Raw genomic sequence first — 24629 nt, 5'->3', positions numbered from 1 at the left:
AACACCCCTATGTTGGGGTAGGGTTTCCTGTCCTATTTTGTCAGGAGCTAGGGTTTCACTACGCACGCAACAGTTTCGAACAACCTAGAATCGGGTAAGCAACTTGTCCTAGTTTGGAATAGTCACTATGGATTCCGAATATGCACTAGGTCGAATGGTCAAAAAGGGTGCCCCGAAAAAAAACCAGGGTTTGTATTCCCATCGAATATGGCACGCTTCTCAAAGCGAGCCTCCGACAAACCATTCAGGAATAGCAAATGGCACACATGGTGTCCTAGGCGCACCAATGCAAATGCAATGCAAAGAAACAGATAAGTGTAATCAAAATAAGATATCATGAGTTCGAGTCAAGTTCTCTAAATCCCCAGTAGAGTCACCAGAAACTATAGACGTCCCCGAATGCCCCGAGAGGGAATCCCGTTTTGTTCATTTTGGGGCTCACTACAGTTCGGACTCAATGTCATGGTTCTTAATCTGATCTCGCAAAGTGCAATGAAAGATTGATAAATCACCAAAGAGTCCAAATCCGGCAAATCGTTTTGAAAAACAGATTTTTAGAAAGAAGTGCCAAACATGAATTGCTTTGCCAGATACAGAGTCGCCACCTAAATATTTTGTTTTGAGGGAATTTAGGAAACCCTGACTCGTTGCCTAAGGCCACGTGTATGTCATCACCAAAGTTGCCTCGGCTCGGGAACTTAGGTACGATTGGGGAAGGTCAGCTATGAGCACCCCCGCTCGCCCGATCCGAAGATCGGCCTGTACTAAGCATGATATTTTGTGTTGAAAACATATGTGTTCTTATTTCGGTTAATTAGCTAGAATTTACTATGTGATGCGCACAACACACAAGTATAGACTAGATCGCCTAATTTGGAACAAAGCATCGCATATCCGTCTTGTTTTGGAAAATGGTTTGAAATATGCTACTCGCAAGTAGGCTAAAACACGGGTTTCAACGAATTATTCCAATTCAAGCAACCCAACCTTCACCCACAGGTATTCAGGCAGTTATATTACATAAGCAAATAGCCTCATGGTAAGCATGCTGTCATGTTAACACTCACATACATGCAAGATGCTAAAGCATAAATACTCACAGTGTACTCCGAGTCAAAACAAGGAATATGTTAGTAATCAAATGTATGATCCAAATCCATGTTAAGATGGCTAATGCATCGCAGGCAAAATGCAACTAGAATAGGCTCGGCTAATCTAAAATGGCATATGAGATACTGCAAATAGCATGTATTCAAGTTGGAATTTAAATACTATGCAGTTAGTATGATGCGCTGAGCCAGGTGCATGCAATATAGATGAATGATGCAAACATGCATAGCATAAGAATGTTAATTGAAACGTGCTGTAGAACTAACCATCATAAGCGGTTAAGTAAAAGGGAGAAAGAAATGGTGGTTAGAAGACATGCATCACACACACACACGCTTATTACAAAATTGCCCTCTCTCGGAGGGTCCGAATGAATAATACAAATTAATTAACTAACAAGCCAATTAAATATTGCAGACCCTTAATTAATTATTCTCGAGACGAATGCAAGCACGCTCTGCTCCGCTCAGAAATTGACCGCCATGTCACATGTTGCCTCTGTTTACACTGCTCTGCACCTCTGAGGACTGTACAAGTCTCAAGGTTACTTCTGGATTACTCCCTGAGCACTGTGGGAGGTCACCGACCAAGAGGAAACACCACTGGCCATGGAGAACTGGTCATCGACCATTTGTGGTAATCTCGGTTAACAATACATGGTCGGCCGGCACTGACGATGGTCGACCGACCATCTCTTCCTGCAGAATCCTGTTTTGCTGCAGCAGAGGATAGACAAGACATGGCAATGCATTTCAAAGCAATGTTTGCACCACCACCCTCCTTATCATGTTTGAGACTCAAAGGAGTATGGTTCTCGACCCTCGGGCCACCAATCACGCATTTCAATGCATGATGGCCCAAGAAGTCAAGTGTGCAATTTGATATCAAATGAAATGCACACAAACACACAATGATCCTAACCTCTATCATAATTGATCAAGAGGCAAGGGATGCAAACATGCACAATACTATACAACCGAGACATGCAAGCTAAGCATGCAATATGAGCATGTGAACAAGCATGCAAACATGCAAGTATGTAACAAGTATGCAAGCTAACAAGCATGGAAGATGCAATTTAAACATGCAAACATGCAAGACATGTAGCAACATGTTAAGCAACTTAATCAAAGATGCATGCCAAATGCAATATCACTTAAACATGCAACAACATGTTAATAGTCCTATCATCTAGACGTATAAACATACATAGCATGCAACAACATGCAAAAGTGCCAAGTATGCGACAACATGCAAGGCAAGCACGTAACAACATGCAAAGGATGGTCTTAGACCAATATGGGCAGCTCTCAAATAGGCCCAAATCAGCGGCCAATATGCTAAGGAATACGGGACAAAGTCACATACAAACATGCATCTATAATGGTCCAACACTTAAGCATAAAAGGGTAACTTTTAAGGACACTTAAAAGGGACAAACATGGACATATGACAAGCATTTTAATGCTCTGAAAACATGCAAAGGATGATGCCAAATCAACCTAATAATGCAAACAAGTCATGCTGTAACAGCGCCCGCGGAGGGCCTCATGCTACAGTTCGGACTCGATTTGTGTCACGGTTCTTAATCTGAACCAAAGAGTCCAAATCTGGCAAATCGTTTTGAGAAACAGATTTTTGAAAAAGTAGTGCCAAACATGGACTGCTTTGCCAGATACAGAGTCGCCACCTAAATATTTTAAAATGGGAGAATTTAGGAAACCCTGACTCGGTGCCGAAGGCCACGTGTCCGTCATCACCGGAGTTGTCTCGGCTCGGGAGCTTGGGTACGATCGGGGAAGGTCAGCTATGAGCACCCCCTTTCGCCCGATCCGAAGACCGGCCTCTACTAACCGTGATATCCAATTTTGAAAACGTTATGTGTTCTTAATCCAATTATTAGCCTAGAATTACTATGTTATGCGCGCAGCAAACAAGTATAGACCAAATCGCTCAAATTGGAACAAAACATTTCATGTTTGTTTAAAAATGGTTTGCTACTCGCAAGTAGGCTAAAATGCAGATTTTGCCACCCTCAAGTGGGCTTTTGGAAAAGATGGTTTTGCCACTATCTAGTGGGCTTAAAATTCACAGTTTTAACGCATTATCCCAATTTAAGCAATTTGACCTCCACCCACAGGCATTCAAGCAGTTTATCTCATGTAAGCACTTAGCCGCATGGCAGGCATACTATTATGGCAACATTCACACGCATGCTGGATGCTAAAGCAAAAAGACTTACATTGTACTCCGCGCCAAAACAGTAAACTAGTTAGCAAACATGCATGTCCTAGTTCATGTTATTTTGCCTAATGCAACACATACAAGGTGCGATTTTAGTTAGGGTCGGTTAACCTAGATATGGCATACGATATGCAACCAACTAATTCATGTATTCAATTTTGGAATTTGAAAATACGAATGCGGTTAGCATGATGTACCGAGCCCGGTGCATGTTAACAGATGCATGAATGCACACATGCATATCATAAGGTATGCTAATTTCAAAATGCCCTAATCTACCATCATAAGCTGGTAAATAAAAGGGAAGAAAGAAATGGGGATTGGAAGACATACACACACTCACCCACACTTATTACATGTTTACCCTCACTCAAAGGGCTCGAATTAATATTACAGTCCCAAAATAATGAACAAATAAAATTATTACAAAATTTCCTAATTAATTAAAAAAAGAGGAAGCAAAAGAATAAAGAGGGTGGCCACAGCCTCTGCCTCGGGGCGCGCAGATGATGCATGCTCGAATCCGTCCTGCCCGGAAAACCCGTACTATGCTCTTGTCGCTTCTGTTTGTACTGCCTTGTCTTTCTAAAAAATTTCCAAAGTGCTGGAACAAGCTCTCTGCCTCCTGTAGAGCACCACCGGCCAGACAGAATTGCCACCGGCACTCCAAAATTCCCGTCGGCACTTTATCGGGTTCATCGGCACTCCAGATAGTGCCGGTCGGCACTAAATTCTGCCGGTCGGCAGAAACTTCCTGCAACAGACAATCTGACAGCAAACAGAGGACAGGCAGTGCATAGTATGGAGTTTTTGGGCACATGTAAGCATGGTCCTACTTCTTATCATATTTCGAACTCAAAGAAGCATGACTTTCGATCCTTGAATCATCAATGGTACGTGATGAGTCAAAGGGTCGAATTTGCCATTTGATATGAAAATGCATGCAACAAACAACATGAAAAACCGAGGCCTTATCAAGTTAGAGTCAAAGGTCCCGATGACCGGGAATCAAGGCGCATTGCATCACTTAGAGTATGAATGGTCCTTGATTCCCGAACTTAGTTTGACACCCCAAACCAAGTAAATGCAATGTATGTAATGCTCCAACAAGGCTCAAATACATCATGCCACCAAGATATAAAGCACAACAAACATTATGCAACCAACATGACAAATGTACAATACCAAGCATACAAGGTACAAAAATGGTGCAAACATAGACCAAATTGACTATGGGATCGATGTGCTACACAAAGCTTAATGGAACAACTATCCAACAAACATGGAGCAAGCATGCAAGAGGGCTTAAAAATGGCAAAGGGACAGACCCTTACCCTCCTCAAAACAGTGACCAAAAGTGCTTAAAATGATAGGCAATCAACTCATGTTAACAAGCAAATTCATGGTCCCAAAGTCAAGACACAAAAGGAGACAACTTACCTTCAATGACATGACCACTCATGGCATGATCAAGACAAGTAAAAACAGAATTTATGCATGCAAGATAGGACCCCAAGAAGCTCCTAATATGGCAACTAAGATATCCCCCATGAAGCAAATACACTAAGGCTCATTCTTAGGCATAAGAGGACACATCTTCAAGGCATGAAAGAGGCCATGCATGCACACATACAAGCATGATTTTTGGACTAAAATATGACCCTAGATGATGCCAAATCAAGAGGGTAAACACAACCATGCATGCTAGAGGTCAAAATGCTCAAAGCTTCCAAGCCAAAATACAAAGCAACTCTAACAAACATGCTAAACATGACCAAGTTGATAACCAACAGATTTTAAGCATGGAAAAACAATGCTAAATGCTCCATGGAACCAAGCCAACACACACAAAAGTCATGGCCTAATCATGGGATGTACTTTTAAGCAAGATGGAGCAATACAAAGCAAATATCACAAGCATGCGAGAAGGCCAAATCCGGCCAAAACAGAGGTTATGTAAGACCTAAGATGCCTAAAAAAGTGCTGAAATGAAGCTAAGAAACAACAAGCACACATGCTACCCTTTTGAGCTCAAAAAGCAAGGAAGCAAAACCATAAAGGGAGAGGGGTGTCCCTCCCCTATGCAAGACTTCAAACCAACTTTTTTGACACTAAAATACACTGATTTTTAGTGATGAAAAGATCAAAATGCTGAAGTAAACAAAACCTTATCAAAAAGGCACCAAAATAGGCCAAACAAGGCCTAAGAGGGTGAGTTTGCAATCTAACCACAAAGTGACCTTAATGAAAGTGTTAGAGCAGGAAAATATGAGTCTTTTTTATGTTATACACAAGAGCCAAAACAATAAACAAAATAGGTAGAAAATCAAAGCAAGTTTGGGGAATAAAAGAGAAGATGCTCACCCTTGAAGAACCCTTGAAGAACAAAAGGCCTAACCTCCTTCTTTGGATCAAAACCAGTCCAAAACTCAAGAAACAACTCCCCCAAGTCCCTCAATCTCGGACTAAGGTGTAATAGTGTGTGTAATGGTGCAAAAGTAAGGTAAAACACACCTTTTGGGCCAAGAAACACACACAAGAAGGGAGAGGGAGAGAGGTATAGATATAATATGTATCTATATCTTCAAAGGCTGGTTTTTGCTTCTGTTTTTCTAACCTAGAACCAAGAGGAAAGCCTCCCTCTTATAAGGATCCCTCTTGCAAAGCTTATTCAACAAGCTTGGCTAGAGGGAAATCCCTCCATACACGTGTATGGAGGGGAAAGGAGTTGGTGCCAGCTATCACAGCTGGCACAAAATATCTCCAAAAAGTGGAGGAACAGTGGTCGGCTGCCCAAAAAAGCTATTCCGGCAAAAAACAGTGCCGACCGGCAACATATTATGCCGACCGGCAATAAAGTGTGCCGACCGGCAAACAAAATTGCCGATGGAAGAAAAAGACCAGCCGGTGGCCTCCAGCCACTGCCGGTGGTGTATGGGGATGTCTCACAAGGCATTCCCTGCCCCTCTAAGGCAAAACAAAAGTGTTTGGTGCAAAACCAGACACTAAACAGTCGAGTTCGGGGATCCTGAGGCAAGGCGCGCGAGCCGAGACCTCCGGGAACTCCAAACGAACACAATCATGGATGATCACCGAGTGTTCAAACGGTGACGTCCAAGTCTTGAGGACGGTCAAAAATGGGGTGTCTACAGTTGCCCCTCTTTGACAGAACTCGAAAGTCATAACAATGACGGGAGTGAATGTCAAAGCCCAGAGACGACCCATTTTTGACAAGGCCGAAGACTCAGACAAACATACAAGACAAATAAGATATGCGCCTGAAGGCGGGGGCAAAATGCAAGACAATGCACGGAGCCGAGCATAACTTATGATCATGCTAAGAAAGCTGTAACGAAGCATACATGCGACAGTTTTAAGCTGGCATACCAAATTACACTACAATGCAGAAAGGATGTAAGAGAATTATGGAATTCTCAATACGTCTCGCTCGGAGATAAAATACCTGTGCGGCTCGTCTGGTTGCACCAGCTTCAAATGAACCGTACATACAATATCGTGCCTGCAAAGAAAACAAACTTAACAGGTACAATATGGTTAGCGACATGCATGACAATGCAAGAATAGTGGTGTACTCGAAATGCGTGACAGCGCGAAGTAAATAGAGAGCATGACAATGCGTATTGAAATACAACTAGGCAAGCGGAGCAAGCGGTCTACGCAGGCGACGAAGTTGATCACAAGCACGCGGTCTACGCAGGCGATGAAACTAAACAAGCGGTCTACGTAATTAACACATGCGGTCGATGCTGGTGACGGAGTTAAACATGCGGTCTACGCAAGTAATGGAATTAAACATGCGATCTACGCAATCAAAACATGCGGTCTACGCAGGTAATGGAATTAAACATGCGATCTACGCAATCAAAACATGCGGTCTACGCAGGTAATGGAATTAAACATGCGATCTACGCAATCAAAACATGCGGTCTACGCAGGTAAAGGAATTAAACATGCGATCTACGCAATCAAAACATGCGGTCTACGCAGGTAATGGAATTAAACATGCGATCTACGCAATCAAAACATGCGGTCTACGCAGGTAATGGAATTAAACATGCGATCTACGCAATCAAAACATGCGGTCTACGCAGGTAATGGAATTAAACATGCGATCTACGCAATCAAAAACATGCGGTCTACGCAGGTAATGGGATTAAACATGCGATCTACGCAATCAAAACATGCGGTCTACGCAGGTAATGGAATTAAACATGCGATCTACGCAATCAAAACATGCGGCCTACGCAGGTAATGGAATTAAACATGCGATCTACGCAATCAAAACATGCGGTCTACGCAGGTAATGGAATTAAACATGCGATCTACGCAATCAAAAACATGCGGTCTACGCAGGTAATGGGATTAAACATGCGATCTACGCAATCAAAACATGCGGTCTACGCAGGTAATGGAATTAAACATGCGATCTATGCAATCAAAACATGCGGTCTACGCAGGTAATGGAATTAAACATGCGATCTACGCAATCAAAACATGCGGTCTACGCAGGTAATGGAATTAAACATGCGATCTACGCAATCAAAACATGCGGTCTACGCAGGTAATGGGATTAAACATGCGATCTACGCAATCAAAACATGCGGTCTACGCAGGTAATGGAATTAAACATGCGATCTACGCAATCAAAACATGTGGTCTACGCAGGTAATGGAATTAAACATGCGATCTACGCAATCAAAACATGCGGTCTACGCAGGTAATGGAATTAAACATGCGATCTACGCAATCAAAACATGCGGTCTACGCAGGTAATGGAATTAAACATGCGATCTACGCAATCAAAACATGCGGTCTACGCAGGTAATGGAATTAAACATGCGATCTACGCAATCAAAACATGCGGTCTACGCAGGTAATGGAATTAAACATGCGATCTACGCAATCAAAACATGCGGTCTACGCAGGTAATGGAATTAAACATGCGATCTACGCAATCAAAACATGCGGTCTACGCAGGTAATGGAATTAAACATGCGATCTACGCAATCAAAACATGCGGTCTACGCAGGTAATGGGATTAAACATGCGATCTACGCAATCAAAACATGCGGTCTACGCAGGTAATGGGATTAAACATGCGATCTACGCAATCAAAACATGCGGTCTACGCAGGTAATGGGATTAAACATGCGATCTACGCAATCAAAACATGCGGTCTACGCAGGTAAAGGAACGTACTATTACACAGCATAATCGAGACAATTTGCGGGGCTCACAAAGCATGAAAAGGATACGGGGCGGGACATTCTTTGCGCGCATCGAGCGTTGCTTGCAGAAGTTGTGGCCTGAAGTCAACTCAAAGGTTCACGTTTCAAAGGTGCGATTTCCCGTAATGTGAGGGCGTCCGACAACGCGGCTGACCCGAACAAAGACACGGAAGGTGCGTTAACCACAAGGGGAGTTTCATCGGTATCAATTCTGATACTTGGCTACCCTGCCATTCTACATTTTATTTACCTTTTTACTAGTAGTTTAAGCACATTGCACTGCCTCAGGCATGTTTATTTTCTTTCTCAAAATTCACGCACTTTACAAAACATGTGATGGAAATGAAACGAATCATTTTGTTCAAAATATGTTGCAATTGTGGATCTTCTGTGCATCGCATCGCAGGGTTTCACACCACAATGTGAACGAAATTGAACCCATTTTGGAAATTTGCCATCGTAATAATCAGGTAGTGAACCGACTTACAACTCGATAAGCAAAACAAGGACATGACACAGCCAAACAAGTGTGAATACAACTCGATAAACAAGTCAAGAGCTCAAAGAGAGCGAAATACAACTCGATAAGCAAATGTTCAAAACTCGACAAGCAGACAGGCGTGGCTCCGCAAGAGTCGATCGCCGGGGAGGGGTTGGAGGTGGTTAAGTTCCCCAATTCTTAGCACAAACGGCTCAGAAAACCAGAAGGAGGTCCACCGGCATAGTGTAGGGACCACCGGCTGCAAGGAGTGGGTACCGGCCGCATATTTGTTTTGTCGGCAAACTGGAATGGCCGGTCGGCCTATTTTGATGCCGGTCGGCACTAAACGAGGGGAACCACCAGAATGTTGACACCTGTCTCCCCACTCAACCTTATCTCCTACAAAAGATCTCAGCTTCGTAGTTTTCCTCATTTTCACACTGATTTGCTCCAATGGAAGAGTTTCTTGCTCAAAATCTCACAGCTTGGATTGCTAGCTTGGATGGCTCGGAAAAGGTGAATTTCCGGGGTTTCGGCATAAATGCACTATTCACTCTGGGTCGTACCCCGTTGCATCTCCCGTTTCTTCACGCCGCGGCAAGATTTTAGAATCCGGTGACACATGTCTTTAGCTTTGCCGGGCAAGAGATGTGTCCTACCTTTGAAGATTTCCGAGCTCTAATGGAGTCCGAGCGCGACGAGGAGCTCCTGCCCCAACTAAATTTTGGTCATGCCCAATCCTTAGGGCGCATGTGCGGACTCAGCATGCGCGATGCTCGGTCTCTGATGGGCGACGGGATGTTAGATATTCCGAGTTTGGCCAATCGATTTTCTGATGCTGGTGATCGCAGCAACCATTACTGGCAAGGCTTCCGGCGACATGCGCTCTGCTTGTGCATGCTGTCTCATTTCCTGTTCATTTCGGGCTCTGGAGGGGCTAGTGTCCGGCTGATTGAGGTTGCCCAAGGCTTGAGAGAGGGCAAGAGCTGTATTGCCATGGTTCTGGCCGAGACACTAATGGGCTTAGACGCCTTTTACCGTCATGAGACGTCTAGATTGGCGGGGAGTCCACTACTACTACAGGTAATGTTTTCCACCCAATCTCGCATTTCTGTTTTGCTCACATCACTCGGCCCTCGAGCTCAGTCTTTTCTCACAAAACCCCATTCTCACTCTTCTCTCCTCGTACATCTCTCTATTCTTTAATCTCTCATTTTTCGATCCCTCCCCAGGTATGGCTGATGGATAAACTGCAGGTTGTGGACTCCTGCCCCGCATATTCAGCTCGCGGCTACTTCTTCCGGCATCATCTAGTCAATGCCTTGGACGAGGAATGGTGGTTCGCTTGGATGTGCCACTTGCCCGCAGACCGTATTGCTTGGCGGTGTCCTTGGTTGAACCTTCCGGCAATGAGTTACAACATGCCTCGACAGACTGGGATTCAACTGGTTGGTCTCACTCATTGTGTATTCTATTTCCCATTTCGGATTCGACGCCAATTTGGCCATGATCAGACCTGCCCGCCAGAGGGGATAGAGTATCCTGCTGCATTTTTAACCCGAGGCGCGCAGCTTGCTTGGCAGGCCACTGCGTGGAGGATGAGAGAACTCCTGGCCCCCGCTCCTACTTTCAGTTGCACTTTATCTGACGAGTGCATAGATTGGCTTAATGAAGAAGCACAGATCGGGCCCAGCTTGGCATCAGAGGCTTCGACCAGCTCTGGGAGGGGGCGCAGGAACACCTGACTTGACCATGCCCTAGATTTATTGCTTTATTAGTATTTTCAAGTTTTCTTTCATGAATGTAATAAAAGGCAATTTCAATTGTTTGTAAGAGCAGGAAGACTCTGTTTTGAAATCAATGAAATTGAAAGTTCTGGTACTAAGAATTTTCCACTTTGGTCCGAAAATAGTCGAAGTTGTAAAAAGATTATTTGAACGAAGTCAGCTTATATTAAAACTTTTCAAAGATATTTTCGACATGGATCAGAACTGGACACGCCTGAGATCTGTCACTGAGATGTACAAACCCCAGATTCCTGCAACTGGAAAGTTGCCCCTAGTCTGAAGAACGCCGCAGCACTGCATAGCAACGGAAAGTTGCCCCTAGTCTGAGTGGCACTGCACTGGAGATTCCAACGAATGCTGATGGACTAAGATGGCTGAGATGGTCAAATGGACAAAGTTGATCGGGGAAGTGTTATGGCTGAACTTCAGGATGAAGCTGCCTACGTATCCCAAACATGGGAATCAAGCCTTACGTAGTTCCGGCTTAGGTTCGCTCGAGTATTTTCCCTCTCCTTTTGCGCTCTAACTTTTGCCAAGGCCGCCCTTTGCGGGTTTTCAGCCTTGCGAGCTCAGTTTTTATATTTTCTAATTTTTTTGTGCTCTAACTTTTGCCTAGGTCGCCCTTTCGGGTTTTCGGCCTAGCGAGCCTCTCAAGGGTAGTATTTCTTCAACTTGTCCATATTGACCGGTTGAGAGAATTCTAAGCCATCTAAGTCCATTAGAACCACAGCTCCACCTAACCAGATGGTTTTGATGATGTAGGGACCAGTCCAATTGGGTCTGAACTTGCCCCTCGGGTCGTGGATGGGAGCTCGGTTGTCTTTGAGTACCAAATCCCCTTCCTTTAGATTTCTGGACTTAACCTTCTTGTTAAAAGCCCGAGCAATCCTGCGCTGATAACTCTGAACGTGGTACAGTGCTTTCAGTCTCCTTTCATCAAAGAGCATTAGTTCCTCGAACCTGCTTTGCTGCCAATCTGCCTCAGCTATCTGACACTCGGCCAATACCCATAAAGACGGAACTTCAATTTCAATAGGTAGAACAGCCTCCATTCCATAAACTAACGAATACGGAGTTGCTCCGGTAGAAGTTCTAATCGAAGTTCTGTAGCCCCACAGAGCAAACGGCAACTTATCTGGCCAATCTCGATAGGTCTCTACCATTTTCCGCAGTATATGCTTGATGTTCTTGTTGGCGGCCTCAACTGCTCCATTGGTTTGCGGCCGATACGTAGATGACTTATGAAAAGCCACGTTATACTTTTCCAACAAGTCGACCACTTCTTTCTTAAAGTGGGATCCATTGTCCGAGATGATCTCATTTGGTACCCCGTAGCGACAAATGATGTTGTTTCTGATGAACTTTGCGATGTGCGACGCCTTCAACACCGCGTATGATTGGGCCTCGACCCACTTTGTGAAATAATCTATCGCTACGAGGATATACTCATGTCCGTTCGATCCCTTCGGGGTAACAGCTCCGATTACATCGATCCCCCACACGGAAAACGGCCACGGGGAAGTCATATTGTACAATTTGGATGGTGGGATGTTCATACGGTTTGCATGGATCTGGCATTTGTGGCATCGCCGAACAAAGCCGATACAATCCTCTTCCATGGTCGACCAATAATAGCCCTGTCTAAGGATTTTTCTGGCCAACATTACTCCATTCATGTGTGCACCGCATTCTCCTCCATGGATGGCCTCCATTAGGTGCTTCGACTCTTCAGCTTCTACACAGAGCTTATGCATTCCCAGATGACCTCTTTTGTACAGTTTACCTCCGCAGATGATGAACTGAATAGCCATTCTTCTAATGGCCCTTTTATCCTTGGTGCTTGCCCCTATCGGATACGTCTCCTTTTCCAAGAAGTTCCAAATATCGTAATACCAGGGGTTGCCGTCTTGGGCTTCATCTATGGCGGAAATTGACTCGTATGCTGGCGCAAACTTCTGATCAATGACGACTGGACGCATCCGGACTCCCGACGGGATGTCTATCATGGAAGATAGAGTTGCTAACGAATCTGCAAACCTGTTGTTCTCTCTTACGAGGTGGGTGAAGTTTAGTTTCTCGAACCGAGGAATTAACAAATCCAAGGTTTGGTGGTAAATTATCATCCTTTCCTCTTTGACCTTCCAGTCTCCTTTTGCTTGGGATACAACAAGATTCGAATCCCCAATGACGTCCAACCGTCTTACCCCTAGCTCTAGGGCTGCTTCCAGACCAGCAATGCATGCCTCATACTCTGCCTCATTGTTCGAGACTCTGAACTGGAGCTTGAATGCCAAAGGGATACGGGAATCGTCAGGCGCTATCAGCAACACTCCTATCCCATACCCATACTGGTTTGACGCTCCGTCAAAGTACATCGTCCAAGTTTCATCCTCGATATGCAGAATCGCTTCATCTGGGAATAGGTACTCAACCGCTTCATCCCCCTCAACCGGATGGTCGGCAAGGAACTCCGCTACCGCTCTTCCTTTCACCGACTTGCGTGTTACATACTTCAAGTCAAATTCGGAAAGCAATAGCAACCAACGAGCTAGCCTACCTGTAAGTGCTGGTTTCTCGAAAAGATATTTGATGGGATCCAAACGTGAAACCAACATTACAGAGTGAGCTAACAGGTAGTGCCGCAGCTTCCGGGTAGCCCATACCAAGGCCAAGCAAGCCTTCTCGAGCGGAGTGTAGCGGGTCTCGTAATCCAGCATCTTTTTGCTCAGATAGTAGATGGCCCTTTCCATTTTGTCTTCTGACTCCTGTGCGAGCATGCAGCCCATGGTGGTCTCAGTTACCGAAAGATACAATATCAACGGTCTCCCCGGTTCTGGCGGTGACAACACAGGCGGGTTCTGTAAATATTCTTTGATCTGCTCAAAAGCTGCTTGACATCGGCCGTCCCATTGGAATTTCTTTCCTTTCTTCAGGAGGCCAAACAGTGGTTCACAAGTCACGGTTAGTTTAGAGATGAACCGCCTTATGAATTGCACTTTACCCAGAAAGCCTCGCACCTCCTTTTCAGTCCTTGGTGGTGGCATTTCTAAGATGGCCTTGATTTTGGAAGGGTCGACCTCGATGCCCCTTTGCGTTATCAGAAACCCTAGCATCTTTCCTGCTGTAACACCAAAAGTACACTTCTGGGGATTTAGCCGCAGCCGAAATTCTCTGATCCTTTGAAAAAACTTTTGTAAGGCGGTGTAGTGGCCCTCTCTTTCTTTGGACTTGACAATCATGTCGTCCACATACACCTCGACCTCTTTATGGATCATATCATGCAATATCGTAGTTGCTGCCCGCTGATAGGTAGCTCCTGCGTTTTTCAGCCCAAATGGCATCACTCGATAACAATATGTACCCCACGGGGTAGTGAATGCAGTCTTCTCCCGGTCCTCGGGCGCCATTACTATCTGATTATAGCCTGAGAAACCATCCATAAACGAAAGCAAGGCATGTCCTGCCGTGAAATCTACCAGTTCATCGATGTGTGGCAAGGGAAAGTCGTCCTTCGGACTGGCCCTGTTCAAATCTCTGAAGTCTACACAGACCCGAATTCTGCCGTCTTTCTTCGGTACCGGAACAATGTTGGCCAACCAAGTCGGATACTCAGACACCAACAAGAAGCCTGCGTCAATCTGCTTAGTGACCTCTTCCTTGATCTTAATGGCCCAATCGGGGCGGATCCTCCTGAGCTTCTGTTTGACAGGTCGGGCCTCGGGATCAAGAGGGATCCGGTGCTGTACAATCTCAGGATCGATTCCAGGCATGTCTTCGTAGGACCACGCGAAAACATCTTTGAAATCTTTTAACAAAGCGACTAAGCGCTCGCGTTCCTCAGAAGACAACGTGGACCCGATCTGGACCAGCCGCGGGTCCTTCTCAGTACCAACATTCACAGTGGTGATTTCATCCATTAAAGGTTTAACAAATCTTTCCTGCTCTTGATCAATTAACCGTTGCAAAATCGGAGGAATTTCTTCCTCGTCGTTTTCATCAAAATTTTGAAAATCCTGATTTAAGCAATAAATCAAAGGCACAGAAAAATACTCCGAAACCACACCCACGTCGTTCTCATTAAATATTTCTGAGCCGTCGGATTCTTCCGTTACAACAGACTCAAAAGAAAATGAAAAAGACGATCTAGACAGGACTGTGGTATCCGGGTTATCACCCCCGGGAATACCGGACTCAGACTCAGTTGAGCTGGAATCTGATTCCGACGTACAAGATTCGGTAGAATCAGATTCCGGCTCACTACCTGACCCGGTGCTGCTTGATAGAAAGCCTTCTTCATATTGCCAGATGAGAGAAGGTGCGATGGATGCATCCAAAATAGCTGATGGTAGGCCCGCAGCCGCTTCATTCCCAATCACACATACCGAGGAGCTATCCCCCAAGCACCTCTGTTCGATCGGAGGATCTGACAGCAGACATGCCAGCGCTGCCCCCATTTCATTTTCAGCGTCCTCGGACTGCACCTCCTTACTTTGCTCGGCCTCAGCCGATAGATCTGCCTGCCCTTCGGCGATGTCATCCTCAGGTAACTGTAAATCAAAGAAAATTTCAAATCCCGGTACGCGCTTCATCTCCGCATTGAGCCACGGCTCCGGGAAGCCACAGAACGGAAAGTCCTCCCCCTCCCGGATGAAACGTCCGTTCAGGGTCCCCCGAATGGGTTGGTGCATCAAGTCAAAGGGCTTCCCCATCTGTTTCGCCCTGGCCCTTCCGGCCATTTCCTTTCCTTTCCTTATCCAATCCTCTTTGGTGGGTAGGTAGCCCAAACCAAAGGTATGGGGGTTATGTGGCACCTCTGTCGATGCTGCGGCACCTTTCCTACCGCTCTTGCCTAATCCCATCCCGGGGATGTGCTGGAGTTTGTTCATGAGATAAACTGCTTGGGCGCTGACATACACCCCTTCGTTAGCTGCCATGATGTTCTGTACAACCCGAGCCTCGGCCAAGGTAAAACCTGATATGAACACATCTTCTATACCATGCTCAATTTCTAGAACAGGCGTAGACACCTCTGGTGGTGGATGAATTGATGAATTTCCAAAACCAATGGCTACTCCCTTCCCATAGGGGTATTTCACCACTTGATGTAAGGTAGAGGAGACCGCCTTTACCTGATGCAGCCACGGCCGTCCCAAAAGCAAGTTGAACGTTGCAGGAACCTCCAAGACATGGAAATCTATCTCATGCTGTCCGGGCCCAACCTTTGTTTGAATCTTAACTGTCCCCATTACCTCCCTGCTTGTGTTATCATATGCCCGAATTACCTGGGCCGTTGGTATAAAATCCGCGACTTTCAAACCAATCGCATAAGCTGTCCTTGCCGGGCAGACATTGATGGCGGATCCCGTGTCGACAAGTACCACAGGTATCCATTTATCTCTGCACTCGACAGAGATGTAGAGCGGCTTGTTATGGTTTGCACCTTCGGGTGGCAGCTCTTTGTCAGAAAAATTCAATGCTGGGGAATTCCCTCCTGAAAAGACTAATCCCACCAGCTGCTCGGGCGTGGTGTCTATGGACAGCTTGGCCTTGTCCATGGCTGTAAGGACAGCTTGTCTATGTACTCGAGAAGCCATAAGCAGTCCCCAGATGGAGATGTCTGCTTGTATCTTTTTCAATTGTCTCAATACGGCCTCATCTTCGAGTTGCTTCTCCTTTTGGTTCTCTGCTTCATTATCTTTCCCAGACGCCTCTGGTTGATCTAGGTGTGGAGGCTTGAAATACCGTCCACTCCTAGTCATGTGATCGACTTCGCCGATATACCAGGTATCATCTGGTTGGTTACCTTTCCAATCCTCGTCCGTGTGGGCAAGACATAGATCGTCGTCTTCCCACCACATACCATCTGCGACTGACAAGCATCTGTCTGGTTCTGGCACAACTGTTTCGATACTCACAGTACCTTTTATCCCTATGTTCACAGCATCCTCCATTTCCGTACTTGCGGCGGTTTCGACCCCTACGTGGCCTTTTGCTTTTCTAATCCTCTCAGAATCCTCGAACCTTTCTTGTTCTGACTTTGTCAATGCAGTAGATTGCTCACTGATCCCTGTACTTAAAATGCTCCATTCCCGAGCGAAACTCTCGACGCCGGCGCTCTCCGGCGATGCATTCTGCTCTTCGACACTCCCGGCCGTTGTTGACATTCCTGCCCCTGCCGGGCCTTGTTCTGACTGGAACTCCTCTATTACATCCGGTTGATCATCTAACCACCCCGTGGCTTCTGCTGACTCTACATAATCGAACCAGTTGATGGCTGAGTCTTGGTCATCGTGAAATTGGAACTTGACAAAATCCCCTTCCATGGCTGCCAAATCATCTGTTCCCTGTCTTGGACTGTTCCCTCTAATTACACACAGCTCTCCTTCGATTGGAAATCCGACATTTGGTCTATTCTGGCCCACTGGTGAAATGTAGTCACTCGGACTGTAAGCATTCCTAACATCATTCTCAGGCTCCACGGACCCTGGTTTGACAACCCCTTTCCTGTTCTCGATGGTCACCACCACTGGCTTGGGTTGGGTTATGGAGATGTCCGTCATGCACAAATCGGTGCAATCGGGGAGGAAAACTTTAGGTTTAGGTAGGTAGGAGGGTGTGATGTAGATACTGGGATCGTAGGATGCGACCCCAGTGTGGATGAAGTTGACTCTTTTGGGTGGTGGAACTTGGTTATGTGCGGGGAGAGGATTTGTGGTAACATTAGGTTTCTCAGGGGGAAGAATCACCCCATTATCAATGAGATCTTTAATCTCATGACGTAAACGAAAGCATAGGTCAGTGTCATGACCATGCTGCTGATGGAACGCACAATATTTGGCTGGGTTGTGGGTGGCGGGTAGTCTTTCTGGCAAGGGCCGCGGCTCTAGGGGCTTCAGATGCCCTTTCCTGATCAAAACCCCCAGAGCTTTGGATAGGGGCATATAAAGTGGAGCAAAGGTTCTGGTGTTTCTGGGAGGGTATTTGGCTGTTTGCGAATTGCTTCCGGACGCGCCGGAGAATGGTGTGGCTGCTGTATTTCTCGGGGAAGGGTTAGTGGTGACCATACTTACTTCGGAGGTCCTGGCAGTCGCAGCGCCACTCGGGCCTGTATTAGTACTACGATTGAAATTTCTGCGGGGTTGGTCCCGATCATTATCAATCCAACCTTGTCTCAAGGCGTCCTCGATCTGCACCCCCATTTCATGTAAATCAGCAAAGGTGGGAAAGGGGACTACAATCATCTTTTGCATTAGCTTCGGCTGAAGATTGCGCACAATCATCCGAATCTGGTCTTTGTCTGTGGGTCTCAAGGTCATCATTGAAGCTTTAGCCCGCCATCTAGTTACAAACTCTGAGAAGCTTTCCTTGGGTTCTTGCCTTGTTGTCTCGAGATCCCGGGTCGTGACCTCGATTTGTGTGTTATACGAGTACTGCAGGATAAAGGCCTCAGCCATCTCGTCCCAGTTTCTCTTGACGTCGTCCCCCAACTTGGCATACCATGCGGACGCCACACCCGACAAGGTCCGGCCGAATAAAGATAGTTTCTGCAATCTGGTGAGGCCCATTGGCCTTAGGACGTCTGAAAATAGTCGCAGGTGTACCATGGGATCCTCAGACCCGTCAAAACGATCGATTTGGGGCATCTTAAATCGATCTGGCAGCGTCACGGCTGTGTCGATGTACCCATCTCCAATGTCCGGAATGGACTTCGCACCTTGAGATTTCTTGAACAGCTTTTCAAGCTTGTGCATTTTTAAAGTCATGGGGTCTATCTCAGACTCAAAGGGAGAATCCGATACGTTAATGGGAGTGGTTGCCTTGGATTGTTGAGGCGGAATCGGGGGTGGAGCCGGCCCCGCTGGGATGTCTGTATCTTCTTGGACATTCCGGACGTTTGGTGTTTCTTCGGGTATTGGAACCCTTAATGGAGGAGGGATTTGCTGCGAAGGTGATGCCCCGGTTTGCTGTTGCAACCTCCCAATTAAATCCGCTTGCTCACTCATCACTGTAGCCTGTTGCCTGGCAAATTCTGCCTGTCGGGCAGCATCTTGCTGCATCATTTTCATGCTTTCCTGAAGTTGGCGCACCATCTCCTCTAAGTTAGCCATATGGTTCTGCTCTGGTTGAATTGCTGGTATGCGTTCCCTCTCTGTGGGTGAAACGGGATCCTGATCCCTACTGTACACAGGTGGGGTAGACGAAGCCCTTTGTACCGATTGCTGAACCGATATCCTCTGCCTAGTTGCTTTCCGTTTAGTAACCGGGGGTAGAGAATGGTACACTGGTTGTCCTTCTATCAGATCCTCAGATCGATGGAGCCGGCGACCTCTGATCCAGAGTGCTTGGGGAATGTCTACTGGGTTAGACGCAATGATGCTAAACTACCCTAGCAAAAAGATAAATAAAGCAATAAATAAACCAACAACCGGACAGCACAACAGCATAAAATAAACAAATAATATACAGTTGGATTTTCAAAACGCATAGTCGATATGCCGAGCACGCGGTTCCCCGATACCGACCACTGTCTTCAAAATCTCTATTCCCAATACTGAACCCTGATACCCTCAGATAACTGATTCTCTTAAAGCTGATACTGATGCCCTCAGGCCAGATGCCCAGACTTACAAACTGGTGTGTTCATTTTCCTGCAGAAATACATTCTAACAGCACATAGCAAGTAAAGGGAGCCAAAACACCCCTATGTTGGGGCAGGGTTTCCCTGTCCTATTTTGTCAGGAGCTAGGGTTTTACTACGCACACAGCGGTTTCAAACAACCTAACATCGGGTAAGCAACCTGTCCTAGTTTGGAATGGTCACTACGGATTCCGAATATGCACTAGGTCGAATGGTCAAAAAGGGTGCCCCGGTAAAACCGGGGTTTGTGTTCCCATACTGTCAGAGCCCATAGCCGGTCAGCCTTATGGACATGTCTTGACAAGACAAGCCTCCGGCAAACCGTTCAGGAATGGCAGATGGCAAACACTGTGTTCCTAGGCGCACCAATGCACATGCAATGCAAAGAAGCACATAACTGAAATCAAAGTAGGATATCATGAGTTCGAGTCAAGCTCTCAAATTCCCCAGCAGAGTCGCCAGAAACTGTAACAGCGCCCGCGGAGGGCCTCATGCTACAGTTCGGACTCGATTTGTGTCACGGTTCTTAATCTGAACCAAAGAGTCCAAATCTGGCAAATCGTTTTGAGAAACAGATTTTTGAAAAAGTAGTGCCAAACATGGACTGCTTTGCCAGATACAGAGTCGCCACCTAAATATTTTAAAATGGGAGAATTTAGGAAACCCTGACTCGGTGCCGAAGGCCACGTGTCCGTCATCACCGGAGTTGTCTCGGCTCGGGAGCTTGGGTACGATCGGGGAAGGTCAGCTATGAGCACCCCCTTTCGCCCGATCCGAAGACCGGCCTCTACTAACCGTGATATCCAATTTTGAAAACGTTATGTGTTCTTAATCCAATTATTAGCCTAGAATTACTATGTTATGCGCGCAGCAAACAAGTATAGACCAAATCGCTCAAATTGGAACAAAACATTTCATGTTTGTTTAAAAATGGTTTGCTACTCGCAAGTAGGCTAAAATGCAGATTTTGCCACCCTCAAGTGGGCTTTTGGAAAAGATGGTTTTGCCACTATCTAGTGGGCTTAAAATTCACAGTTTTAACGCATTATCCCAATTTAAGCAATTTGACCTCCACCCACAGGCATTCAAGCAGTTTATCTCATGTAAGCACTTAGCCGCATGGCAGGCATACTATTATGGCAACATTCACACGCATGCTGGATGCTAAAGCAAAAAGACTTACATTGTACTCCGCGCCAAAACAGTAAACTAGTTAGCAAACATGCATGTCCTAGTTCATGTTATTTTGCCTAATGCAACACATACAAGGTGCGATTTTAGTTAGGGTCGGTTAACCTAGATATGGCATACGATATGCAACCAACTAATTCATGTATTCAATTTTGGAATTTGAAAATACGAATGCGGTTAGCATGATGTACCGAGCCCGGTGCATGTTAACAGATGCATGAATGCACACATGCATATCATAAGGTATGCTAATTTCAAAATGCCCTAATCTACCATCATAAGCTGGTAAATAAAAGGGAAGAAAGAAATGGGGATTGGAAAACATACACACACTCACCCACACTTATTACATGTTTACCCTCACTCAAAGGGCTCGAATTAATATTACAGTCCCAAAATAATGAACAAATAAAATTATTACAAAATTTCCTAATTAATTAAAAAAAGAGGAAGCAAAAGAATAAAGAGGGTGGCCACAGCCTCTGCCTCGGGGCGCGCAGATGATGCATGCTCGAATCCGTCCTGCCCGGAAAACCCGTACTATGCTCTTGTCGCTTCTGTTTGTACTGCCTTGTCTTTCTAAAAAATTTCCAAAGTGCTGGAACAAGCTCTCTGCCTCCTGTAGAGCACCACCGGCCAGACAGAATTGCCACCGGCACTCCAAAATTCCCGTCGGCACTTTATCGGGTTCATCGGCACTCCAGATAGTGCCGGTCGGCACTAAATTCTGCCGGTCGGCAGAAACTTCCTGCAACAGACAATCTGACAGCAAACAGAGGACAGGCAGTGCATAGTATGGAGTTTTTGGGCACATGTAAGCATGGTCCTACTTCTTATCATATTTCGAACTCAAAGAAGCATGACTTTCGATCCTTGAATCATCAATGGTACGTGATGAGTCAAAGGGTCGAATTTGCCATTTGATATGAAAATGCATGCAACAAACAACATGAAAAACCGAGGCCTTATCAAGTTAGAGTCAAAGGTCCCGATGACCGGGAATCAAGGCGCATTGCATCACTTAGAGTATGAATGGTCCTTGATTCCCGAACTTAGTTTGACACCCCAAACCAAGTAAATGCAATGTATGTAATGCTCCAACAAGGCTCAAATACATCATGCCACCAAGATATAAAGCACAACAAACATTATGCAACCAACATGACAAATGTACAATACCAAGCATACAAGGTACAAAAATGGTGCAAACATAGACCAAATTGACTATGGGATCGATGTGCTACACAAAGCTTAATGGAACAACTATCCAACAAACATGGAGCAAGCATGCAAGAGGGCTTAAAAATGGCAAAGGGACAGACCCTTACCCTCCTCAAAACAGTGACCAAAAGTGCTTAAAATGATAGGCAATCAACTCATGTTAACAAGCAAATTCATGGTCCCAAAGTCAAGACACAAAAGGAGACAACTTACCTTCAATGACATGACCACTCATGGCATGATCAAGACAAGTAAAAACAGAATTTATGCATGCAAGATAGGACCCCAAGAAGCTCCTAATATGGCAACTAAGATATCCCCCATGAAGCAAATACACTAAGGCTCATTCTTAGGCATAAGAGGACACATCTTCAAGGCATGAAAGAGGCCATGCATGCACACATACAAGCATGATTTTTGGACTAAAATATGACCCTAGATGATGCCAAATCAAGAGGGTAAACACAACCATGCATGCTAGAGGTCAAAATGCTCAAAGCTTCCAAGCCAAAATACAAAGCAACTCTAACAAACATGCTAAACATGACCAAGTTGATAACCAACAGATTTTAAGCATGGAAAAACAATGCTAAATGCTCCATGGAACCAAGCCAACACACACAAAAGTCATGGCCTAATCATGGGATGTACTTTTAAGCAAGATGGAGCAATACAAAGCAAATATCACAAGCATGCGAGAAGGCCAAATCCGGCCAAAACAGAGGTTATGTAAGACCTAAGATGCCTAAAAAAGTGCTGAAATGAAGCCAAGAAACAACAAGCACACATGCTACCCTTTTGAGCTCAAAAAGCAAGGAAGCAAAACCATAAAGGGAGAGGGGTGTCCCTCCCCTATGCAAGACTTCAAACCAACTTTTTTGACACTAAAATACACTGATTTTTAGTGATGAAAAGATCAAAATGCTGAAGTAAACAAAACCTTATCAAAAAGGCACCAAAATAGGCCAAACAAGGCCTAAGAGGGTGAGTTTGCAATCTAACCACAAAGTGACCTTAATGAAAGTGTTAGAGCAGGAAAATATGAGTCTTTTTTATGTTATACACAAGAGCCAAAACAATAAACAAAATAGGTAGAAAATCAAAGCAAGTTTGGGGAATAAAAGAGAAGATGCTCACCCTTGAAGAACCCTTGAAGAACAAAAGGCCTAACCTCCTTCTTTGGATCAAAACCAGTCCAAAACTCAAGAAACAACTCCCCCAAGTCCCTCAATCTCGGACTAAGGTGTAATAGTGTGTGTAATGGTGCAAAAGTAAGGTAAAACACACCTTTTGGGCCAAGAAACACACACAAGAAGGGAGAGGGAGAGAGGTATAGATATAATATGTATCTATATCTTCAAAGGCTGGTTTTTGCTTCTGTTTTTCTAACCTAGAACCAAGAGGAAAGCCTCCCTCTTATAAGGATCCCTCTTGCAAAGCTTATTCAACAAGCTTGGCTAGAGGGAAATCCCTCCATACACGTGTATGGAGGGGAAAGGAGTTGGTGCCAGCTATCACAGCTGGCACAAAATATCTCCAAAAAGTGGAGGAACAGTGGTCGGCTGCCCAAAAAAGCTATTCCGGCAAAAAACAGTGCCGACCGGCAACATATTATGCCGACCGGCAATAAAGTGTGCCGACCGGCAAACAAAATTGCCGATGGAAGAAAAAGACCAGCCGGTGGCCTCCAGCCACTGCCGGTGGTGTATGGGGATGTCTCACAAGGCATTCCCTGCCCCTCTAAGGCAAAACAAAAGTGTTTGGTGCAAAACCAGACACTAAACAGTCGAGTTCGGGGATCCTGAGGCAAGGCGCGCGAGCCGAGACCTCCGGGAACTCCAAACGAACACAATCATGGATGATCACCGAGTGTTCAAACGGTGACGTCCAAGTCTTGAGGACGGTCAAAAATGGGGTGTCTACACATGCACAAAAAGCTTGAAATTAGCCTAAAGGCTCAAACCATGATCATGTGACACATGAAGCAAATGACCAAAGTGGACCAAAACAGTTCCAAATCATGCCAAAGTAAGCCTAAAACAAGCAATGGCCAAAGCTAAAACATGCTAAAACAAAAGGGGCAAGGCATGAGGCATACAAGGCCACCAAAGAGGTGTTACACTACACCTAAGACAACCAAACATGGCATGATTCAAGCAACAAAAGTTAGAGATATAACATGTTAAAATGATCCCAAAAACCCACTTAGATGGCATCTAAATGGTCTAAGCATGATGGCGTACACAATGGCACATCCATGAGGCATACAACCCTAACTCTTTAAAGCATTAAAACAGTTATAAATGCAAGCATACAAGCATAACATATGTATTGAAATAGCATTATAAGTGGTGCCAAACCACTGAAATGATCCAAATGGAGCAGGCTAGAGGATTCAACACTCGAAACTAACAAGCAAGATTACATGGTAGCTATGCAAAGCAAGTCAAGCATGGCCAAAACAACCAAAATCAGAGCTTTAGCATGGTAACACAAGGCCAAAAGCTTCATGGAGTTAGGCCAAAACAAGTAAGCATAGTGGTCTAAATGCTAGGTGCATATTAAGGCAAAATCATGGGATTACAAGACAAGTATGCATAGCATGCATGGCACGTCTAAACCAACTTTGGATAGATGTAAATCATGGAAAAATAACACCAAATATCAACTAAGACATGACCAACAAGAACTTAAACAAGGTGCTTACA

The sequence above is a fragment of the Camellia sinensis genome, chromosome 3, assembly GCF_055761805.1.
Source record: "Camellia sinensis isolate YWXY chromosome 3, ASM5576180v1, whole genome shotgun sequence".
Taxonomy (NCBI): domain Eukaryota; kingdom Viridiplantae; phylum Streptophyta; class Magnoliopsida; order Ericales; family Theaceae; genus Camellia; species Camellia sinensis.
This window is presented reverse-complemented; position numbering follows the sequence as displayed.